We start from the raw sequence: 9,532 nt of genomic DNA, 5'->3' as shown, positions 1-9,532 counted from the left end.
TAGCTCTTGCTAACGGTGTTAGCTGTAGCTAATTGTGCTAGCTCTTGCTAACGGTGTTAGCTGTAGCTAATTGTGCTAGCTCTTGCTAACGGTGTTAGCTGTAGCTAATTGTGCTAGCTCTTGCTAATGGTGTTAGCTGTAGCTAATTGTGCTAGCTCTTGCTAACGGTGTTAGCTGTAGCCGATGATGTTGGTTGTTTCACAGATCTCTCGTCTAGAACGATGAATGAAAACTTTGAGGCCGTTTTTCAACGTCCAGACTTTTTGTTGCAGCCGCCATCTTCCTCCTCCTCTTCCTCCGCTTTGACTTCCTGTGCTTTGTTTACATCTCCGGTCCACTGGAACCCGCTTCACCAACCCAGCATCATGAAACATGTAATGAAGATATACCATTTTTGAACTAATTTTGAGTTTTTACATACTACAAACAACACCTTCTAGGTTAATAGGAAAAATATATTTAAAATATTTCTTGTTGTTATCCATTATGGTATTTAGTAATTCTGTTTTTCTTATAAAATAATTGAATCCAAATTGATTAAAGTGTTTGTGAAGTAGTTGATGTTTGGTGTGTGTAAATGTGTGTGTTTGGTGTTTGTAGATGTATTTTTAGTGAGTTTTACTGGGAAGCAGGCAGATGGTGTGGAGGCTCCATGTGGAGCGAAGAGGAGGACGAACCGTCAGGATGAAGGTCCAGCTCCTCTGATGGATGGACCGTCTGGGTCTGGCTGCAGTTACAGGCCATGCAGTAAATCACAGCTAAACGCTGAGCAACATTTCATGCAGTAATTACAGCAGTTTACTGCTGCAGGGTTTCCTGACTGAAGAACAGCTCCGTCGTCTTTACTTCACCAACTGCTCCCTGTGGAGAGCCGCGCTCTGCTCTCATTGGCCTTTTTCCATCTGAAGGGAGAAACCCACAGATGGCCAAATGGCTCATTCTTTTTTATTTTCATGGTTCATTTTTATTTTGGATCATTAGCCAAGAAAAGACGACAAATTATTTTTTTTATCACAGCACAGGCAGATATTTCCCCTCTTGGTGCATTTAGTTAAAACTCCTGTATCATTTCTATGTACTGTGTGTGTGTGTGTGTGTGTGTGTGTGTGTGTGTGTGTGTGTGTGTGTGTGTGTGTGTGTGTGTGTGTGTGACATTACTTGGTGTTGTGGCAACTCAACCTGGAAATGGATCCATCCTGGATGGAAGCTAATCTTTAATTGTCAAAATCATGGATTTTAATTTGTTTTCATTGAATTTGAGGTCATTTAATACGTACAAAATGTGATGTGGGGATTTAAAAGGAGAAATTGATTAATTAAAAAGTAAAAATACAAGAAAATTAGGAAATCGGTGTTTAGAAAATGGAAATATTCTGATATAGTAGCGTCATGAGTGACAGGAATTGATTGACATTTTTAATATAGTTAATTATAATGTTAACGGCTTTAGCACTGGGACGTCTGCTGCTGCTGCATGTTTAGCACTGAGATGCTACTTTAGGTTAGCATAGCTTGAACTCAACATTTCCAGCAGCCAATCAGATCGGTTTATGAAGCAGAAACTGAACAGATTTACAGACATATCAGCAAAAGCTGCAAATACTAAAGAAAGAAATTATTTTAAAAAGATGTAAATGTTTTGATTCCATTAAAATATTTAATGCATGAAAATCTATCAAAATGAATGTTTTAAGGTTCTGACTCTACTTTAAATGCTCTTTGTGTCTTTCTGAGACATTATTGAGTTCTGAGGTTCTTCCAGGTTCTGGTTCCTCAGAACTTGTCCAACTTTATGACTTTCTGCAGTTTTCTTCAGCCAAACATATGAAGCAGGAAACTGTAACATGTTTTACTGTATTAATATGATGAAACTGAATGTCAGCCAAACATTATTCTAAACATCTGTTTCAACACGACCTTCATCATGAGGAAGAGTTTCAGACTTGGGGTTTTTATCCACTGCATAAAAATTTTATTACAGTGTGATTAGTTACCCTGAAATAAACTCCTTTAAACATTATAATGGCGTCCCACCACTCCATTAAAGATATATTAATTAAAGATATATATTTTTCATAACAGGTTAATGGTCACCTTGCTGTCCTGCTCTTTGCCTTTTTTTTTTTTTTGCTCTGCTCTGTCCTTCACTCACTCATTGGCAAGGAAGGTCAGTATCTACCACACACACACACACACACACACACACACACACACACACACACACACCAGGGTTTTTTTGAATAAGACAAATGTTTTCTGTATGACGTTCCTCCTTCCGCTGCTCGTTTTGTCTCCTACAGGGTGAAATCAGGACGTCGCGTCTTTTTCTTAGCTGCCATATTCTCGTCTTAATTAGTTCCTGATTTGATCTGATCGATTTGTTGGCCTCCTGGTTTGGGGAGAACTTGAATCAATTCCTCTTAGAGCAAATTAAACCTTCCTTCCTCGCTCTTTGTTGAGCTTATTGGTCCATTTTGAGTCTGACCGCTGGACCCGGATCTTCGATGGCAGCGATTATCTGAGCTGATTATGACAGGAGTTTATGGAGGATCCAATCAAAACGTCCTAGTGCAGGACGGATAGACGGTGATGAACATGAGGATGATGAAGATGCTGAAATGGGTCACGTCAGACCCAAAGCGGTTTGCCGGCCGGTTTCCGCTCCATTACTGCGGCTGACAGGTACTGACCTGCATGTTCTGGTTGATCCATTAGCTTGATTATCTCTTGCTTTATGGCAGGTTGCACAGCATCTGGTTCTACGGGTTGAACTAAAGGTCACTTTGAGCTGCCAGCCAAGATAACTGCAATTTATGCAAAACTTCTCGGAGTCAAGAGTCCAATAATCATTAGTTGTTGATAGGAGGCAGGAAATGAGCTCACCTTGAAGTTAAAGGGTTAAGGTAGAGGAGAGTATGGATGAGGTTAAGGAGCAAAAGGAAGGAGAGGCTCTTAAAGCCTGAAGCTGCACCACAGATGGCAGGACATGAAAAGTGACCAGGATGGTAAAAACAGTCCAGAGTTCAGCAGGAACGTCTCAATATTCCTCAATAAAAAGGTGATGAAAGTCTTTCAGCAATTCCTTCACAGTTGATTAAACCAACTTCATCCTGGCAAAGCAGAGACGGCATAAAAACATCCGTCATTCTGCAGCTTCATGCAGGTCCGTCTGTCTGTGTTCACATTTCCTGTTTGTTTGTTTCGTTTTTCTGCAGATTATGAATCAGACACACCAGCCTCAGTGCCGCTCTACAATCCCTGTAACAATTTCAGACGATTTTTAAACTTTCTTCATACTTTGAAAATATTTCTAGAAGAATAAAACAGTGACTTCCTGAAAAACAACCCAAAGTTACAGAATCTCGTCTTATTGGACATCTGCAGGTAAAATCCTCCAGGAGGTGCAAATAAAAGAAAAACATTTACAAATAAATTCATGAAGTCCTTTACTGGGCAGCTCACCTGGGCAGGTAGAAGTTACATCACAACATATTCATTGTTTTACTATCAGGCTAAAGCTGCCATGTCCAACTTGATATTTATGAGGAAAAACGGAATGTAGTTTGGAAAATTAACAGCAGAAACTTGGATAATTTATCACAAGAGAAAATTACAGACAGTTTATTTTCAGTCATAATATTAACCTAAACATCTCATTAGCTTAGCTCAGCGTCCCCGGGGACAGACGACGTTTTACTGTCAGAGGAGTGGAAGGTAAAATGCTGAGTCATGGAAACCATCATGAGTTACAACCGGTACACAAATGTAATTATTACTACAAGGACGTTTCACCATATCAAGTAAAAACAGTTCCTCTCATGTTTCCATGAATCCAACATAAAGCAGTGGAAATTTGGCGCCACAGTTTCCATTAATTATGTTTTTATCACCAGCAGCAAAAATAAAAACAGCAAAATTCCTGCAGAGATTTTCTGTCCAAACGCATTTTATGAAAACATGGATTCACTTCTAGATTCACTAAGAGATGCATGAAGCTGTGATGCATAGGAAAACAACACGCTGAGTCACTGCACACACACACACACACACACACACACACACACACACACACACACACACACAGTGTGACACGGGGGATGTTCTCGTCTGGTAAACAATCCGTCGACCTTTTTCCAATCTCACATCCTCTGTGTGGCTTACGTACACACACACACACACACACATACGCACACACACACACACACACACACAGAGTGTGTTTTTCACACTCCTCTATTGAAGTTTCTGGCTGAAGAGTCATCGGTTCTCCTCCGGTTCTCCTCGGTTCTCCTCCTCGGTTCTCCTCCTCCGATTCTCCTCGGTTCTCCTCCTCCGGTTCTCCTCGGTTCTCCTCCTCCGATTCTCCCCGGTTCTCCTCGGTTCTCCTCCTCGGTTCTCCTCCTCCGATTCTCCCCGGTTCTCCTCGGTTCTCCTCCTCGGTTCTCCTCCTCCGGTTCTCCTCGGTTCTCCTCCTCCGGTTCTCCTCTGGTTCTCCTCCGGTTCTCCCCGGTTCTCCTTCAACAGAAGCAGACATTTTGTTCCAGGTGGAAATGATCTGATGATCAGAATATTTGGACGGATTCAGTCAGAAAAATCCAACGGGAAACTTAACCTGGAAAAGAAACTGCAGTTTGGCTCAAAGAGAAAAAAGAGCCGGTGAGTTTTAACAAACGCTGACATGTTTACACTCTGGCTGAAATAATTCCTGTAAAGTGCTACATTTATTAAAGTTGAGTTAAAATGTGAATGTTTTTTGGTGCCTTTACAGTCGATGCATTATATTTGATTTCAAGAATAATTTCTGGTTGTTGCAAAGTTTTTTAGAGTTATGTGACACATTGGGTTACATTTCCCTGAACTTTGTGTTTTATTGTTGTTTTCATATGTTTTGGTCTTGACACTTTCAAAATAAAAGCTGGTCATTGAGTGAAATTCAAAATCTGATAAATTAATCTGCGTTTCAAATGGAGGAAGCTTCAGATTAGACCCAGAAGGAAATGAAGCGCTGAAACACTGCCGCTGGTATCCAGGACGGTACCAGGCGGCAGTTCGGGTCCGAATGAACCTGACAGGAAGTGGATCAGCCTGAGGAAACCTGAGGCTGCTGGTTCAGACCGACCAGATGATGAAAGGCTTAGAGAGGCCTGGTTGTTCTGGTTCTGTTGGACCCAGGAGGAACTCGGCGTCTCTCCTCTCTGACTCCGGGATGTTTCAACGCCGAGCTCTCCACAGGCAGAGGTCAGAAGGTCACGCTTCAAACAGGAAAAGCCTCCTCGGCTCACTCTGAGAATGCATCCATTGTTAAAATAATTTTTTAAAAAATCACAAAGCTTTGAAAGGAGCAGGATGAGAAAAGCACTTAAAAAACCCAAAGCTGGTTGGTTGGAACAACAGAATATTCTGATTCATGTTTATCTCTGTTATTTAAGTCATTCAGCTTCTTTATCTGTGTTTCACTTGTTCCTGTCGTTAATTTACCTTCGTTTCTCTCACAGAGGAAACTCTGACCTCCAGTCAGCAAACCTGATTTTTACTGATATAATCTGTCAATAATCTGTCAATAATCTGTCAATAATCTTAACCCGGAGAGGTTGGGCAGTAAAAATATATTTTTGCTGATTGTCTCCCATGTGATCTACTGAACTAGATAACATGCGACCAAATGTCTAAAAGTTATTTCTAATTTTGGTTTGATGCTTTTTAGAGACACTCGGCATCTGAGGAATGAACATGAGTAGAAAAGTAAATAATGTGCATGAATTTTGAATATGCTACTTTGAATCAAAACATCAGTTCAGATTGCAAGAGAAAAGTAAATATTGATGAACCCAAACATGGAGCGGTGTCGATTCTGAGCCTTTAAAGAAGGTTGCTTATGAAGTTGCTTAATAAGCAGTAAATCACAGCTTGGTTTGTCTGAAACTTATGAAGCAACTTCATGACTCTTCAGATGGTAAACCAGAGGCAGCGTCTCTGGTGAAGATGACTCACCAAGTTGCTCTTTTTGTTCGCGCCATGGAGGCGTTGAGTGAGGAAAAGGCTCACGATGTTGGATCCAAGCTGCTGAGGCCGATCAGGCTGTCGGGGGAAAGACGCACCAGCCACACTGTTGTCCTAACGAGACAAAACCAACAAGCTGCTGTGATCAGCCTCACACCAACCAGCTGTGAACATATGCCACTGGGCCATGGAGGGATTTAATCAGCCAGAGCCGACATCACTTCCTGTTAGCTCAGCGGCTTCAGTCCTGATGAAACGATGAAACGTGGCCCAGACGCCCAGACCCAGGCCGGTTGCTGCTTTTCCTTTTATTAGCTGGAATCAGACTGTTGTAAGGATTGATTTGATATTTTCTCCCAGATCTGTTTAAAAAAACATGTTGGCTTTTTTATGATGATCATCTGAGACGCCACATCATGAAAACACCCAGACCCTGGACTCCCGTTCTGTCCCTTTAAGACCATATGAGGCCTGGTCCAAGGAAAAATCTCATTTTTCCAAAGCAAATATTTTTAAATGCTTCACATGTATTTCTTTAATATCTTTGAAATGTGAGCAGCTTGCTTGCTGTGGTTCTCACAGCATCGTTCTCATCCTCCTAAAAATGCTGAGCGGTGCAAAACGTGTTTCATTACTGAACATGTTTTATGTTAAATATTATACAAAGACGTCTAAAATGCTGTTTTCATGTAAACAAAATGTTGAAACTAAACTGTTGCTTATTGCTGAAAACCCTCCCACTTTTGATATCATCACAGATAGTTACTCCAGAATTCAGGTGAAACAAAGTTTGCATTTTCACACCGAAACGACAGAAACGTGATGGACGCTGTGACGTTTGCTCTTCTGAAGAAGATGGAAGAGGAAACGAGGCGGTCCTGCAACCCTGATCTTTGCATAAACTCGGTACTGATGAACAGATCAGCTCTTCTTCCTCCTGCTGGCTCCATTTACCTTCATCAGGACGTCCACCTGGATCTCAGGTGCTGCTGCTGCCTGTAACAGGATGCTGTGAACCCGAGTCGGTGAGGATCCAGTTTCCTTCCTGTCAGCTGGCTGCTGTTCTGTTTGCTGTGAAAAAAACCCCCTTCTGGATCCGATCAGAGCCGGATGGACTCTAAACCCAGATGATGACCTCTCTGGTTTTTCACCATTTATCCAACAGAGATGGAAACCAAACCTGTTTTCAGGATTTCTCTTTTGTTCTTTGAGTTTTGCAGTAAATATTCAACTAAAACTAGACCTTTAAATCCATAAAAGACACTTTATTTTATTTATTTATTAGTTTTTCTTGTCAGGAACAGACCCACAATAAAACAAACTGAATAAAGAGCCATGGTGTATTTTGGTGCTAAAAGGGATGAAACACAGCAGATACTCGTGCAACTTGACCGGCATTAAACTCACTGGTTGCCATGGTTACCCACATTTATCCAGCTGTTTTAGCATTAGCTAGCATGTTGTCAGTGAACTACAGCTGTTTATCAGCGCAATAAAACAAGTTATGGCACCAAACTGACATTAGTTAACCACCCAAACGCTGCATGTCGGTCAAAGGACAGAGGAAATGGCCCAAACTCCAGTAGCCAGGCATTACTAGCAAGATTAAAGCTAATATTGCTTTTTAATACTAATACAAAGTTTGCTAGCTGGATATCTTTTCTTGATTTTATAAGTTAGCTAGCTTGACTTTACGGGTTGACGCTGTAGAGAGACACATGCAGTAGGAGAAGCACAAAGCTGCTGCCAAGAACCACAAACAGACTCGCTGATATCTGCAGAATGCTAACTGCTGTTAGCACAACAAACTGACCACAAGTTCTCTTTTCCCCGGACAGTGCTGCAGCTAGCACTAAGCTAAAAGTAACATTTGTTGTGACATTAACTGAGAAGTTTTGAGGATTTTAAAAAGTGGTCGAGCTTTATATGAAACTATGGAGGTAAATAAAGCTGAGAAGAAGAAATGGAAAAGAGTAAACGAGGAGCTAAAGGGGAGAGAGCCACAGATGTGATAAATAGGAAAACAGATTAAAAGTAGCAACGTTAAAGAACTTCAGCTAAAGTAAAAATGTGACAAGATCTATAGTTAATCTCATAAGTAGCACCATTACTTCTTCTTTAAGTGTGTGTGTGTGTGTGTGTGTGTTTAAGTCTTACATTTGAGTTGGTGAAACCTGCAAACCTTGTATAAGAAGACATTTCCTTCTAGGTGGGAAATGTCTTCAAAATGAAATGATGAATTTCAGCTTCTCACATTTCCTCCCTCAGATGTCGACGGCTTCCTTCGTTCCCATAAAGACTTCCTGGGATGTTATTTTCTTGTAAAGTGTGGACTCGGTTCTTCAGCTCGTCTCAGACTGAGGGTTGAGTCGGCTTCCTGCAGAGAGCCTGATATTTCTCACAACGATGGAGCTCATTACAGCTCCTTTTATTTTAAAAGCTTTAAAAATATCCAATCAGGAGTCACTGCGTTTGCTTGAGGCTGGAATCTGCTCCTCATGTTCAACTCTGAATCAAATATTAAAGTTGCTTTAATGCAGGGAATCTTGCTGCTGGTGTAGAAGTTGTAGAAAATGAATGGAGCTGGAATGAATGAGGCTTGGCCCGGATGAAAACTCCTGAAACGGCGTTCTGCTCTGCCCACCTGGTGGCCCGCTGTACAGGATTCCCTTTTATGCTGGAAGGGATTTTGAAGTCGGTTGGAAGCCTTGCTGATGTGCTACGAACCTGCTTTGAATACAAATGATTCCCCTCTGAGCAGAGTACACAACGCCGGCTCATTCTGACTGATTCTGCACACTGGAGGCGACGCAGGTCCTGAATATTTTTACATGAAAACCCATTCAGATTCTGCAAATCAGCCGGCGCCCGTTGTTGTGGAAGACGAGAGGGTACGACTTTCTGTTTTTATTGCCACCGGAGCGGCAGAGTTATCCAGTCCAAACAAAGCCACAACCAAGCCGGGCTTTAGTTTCAGTTTCCAGCTCTGAAAGGCTGACGGCTGCCGAACAAACGGAAAATTCGGTTTAGTTTTAAGCAACGACGCTTTAACGTTTGTGTAAATATTCTCATCAGGCTCTGTGCTGTTGAGCCACAGGATGATTTTACAGACCAAACAAGCTGCTAACATTCAGTAGAATCACCACCTTAACAGACATGTTCACCTCATTCATCCTGGAAATGTTGTTCCAGGCTTTGACTAGGTCAAATGGCAAGAGACTTCAGCGAGTCGATTTTTAGGTTACATTCATACTGCAGCCTGAAATGACCCAAATCAAATTATTTTTTGCCCTAATGCAACTGAGTGACTTAATGAAGAACTTTGGATCCTGTGAAATCAGGGACCTGCTGCCCAGAGCTACAGGAGGAGCCTGTTGCACACGGAGGGAGAGCGGCAGGGTACCGCCTGACTTTACCTGAATTTACCTGAATATACCTGACTATACCTGAATTTACCTGACTTTACCTGACTTTACCTGAATTTACCTGACTTTACCTGAATTTACCTGACTTTACCTGAATTTACCTGACT

This window comes from Poecilia formosa, unplaced genomic scaffold, assembly GCF_000485575.1.
Source record: "Poecilia formosa unplaced genomic scaffold, Poecilia_formosa-5.1.2 Scaffold55, whole genome shotgun sequence".
NCBI lineage: Eukaryota > Metazoa > Chordata > Actinopteri > Cyprinodontiformes > Poeciliidae > Poecilia > Poecilia formosa.
The sequence above is the reverse complement of the archived record's forward strand: the minus strand, read 5'-3'. Positions refer to the sequence as shown.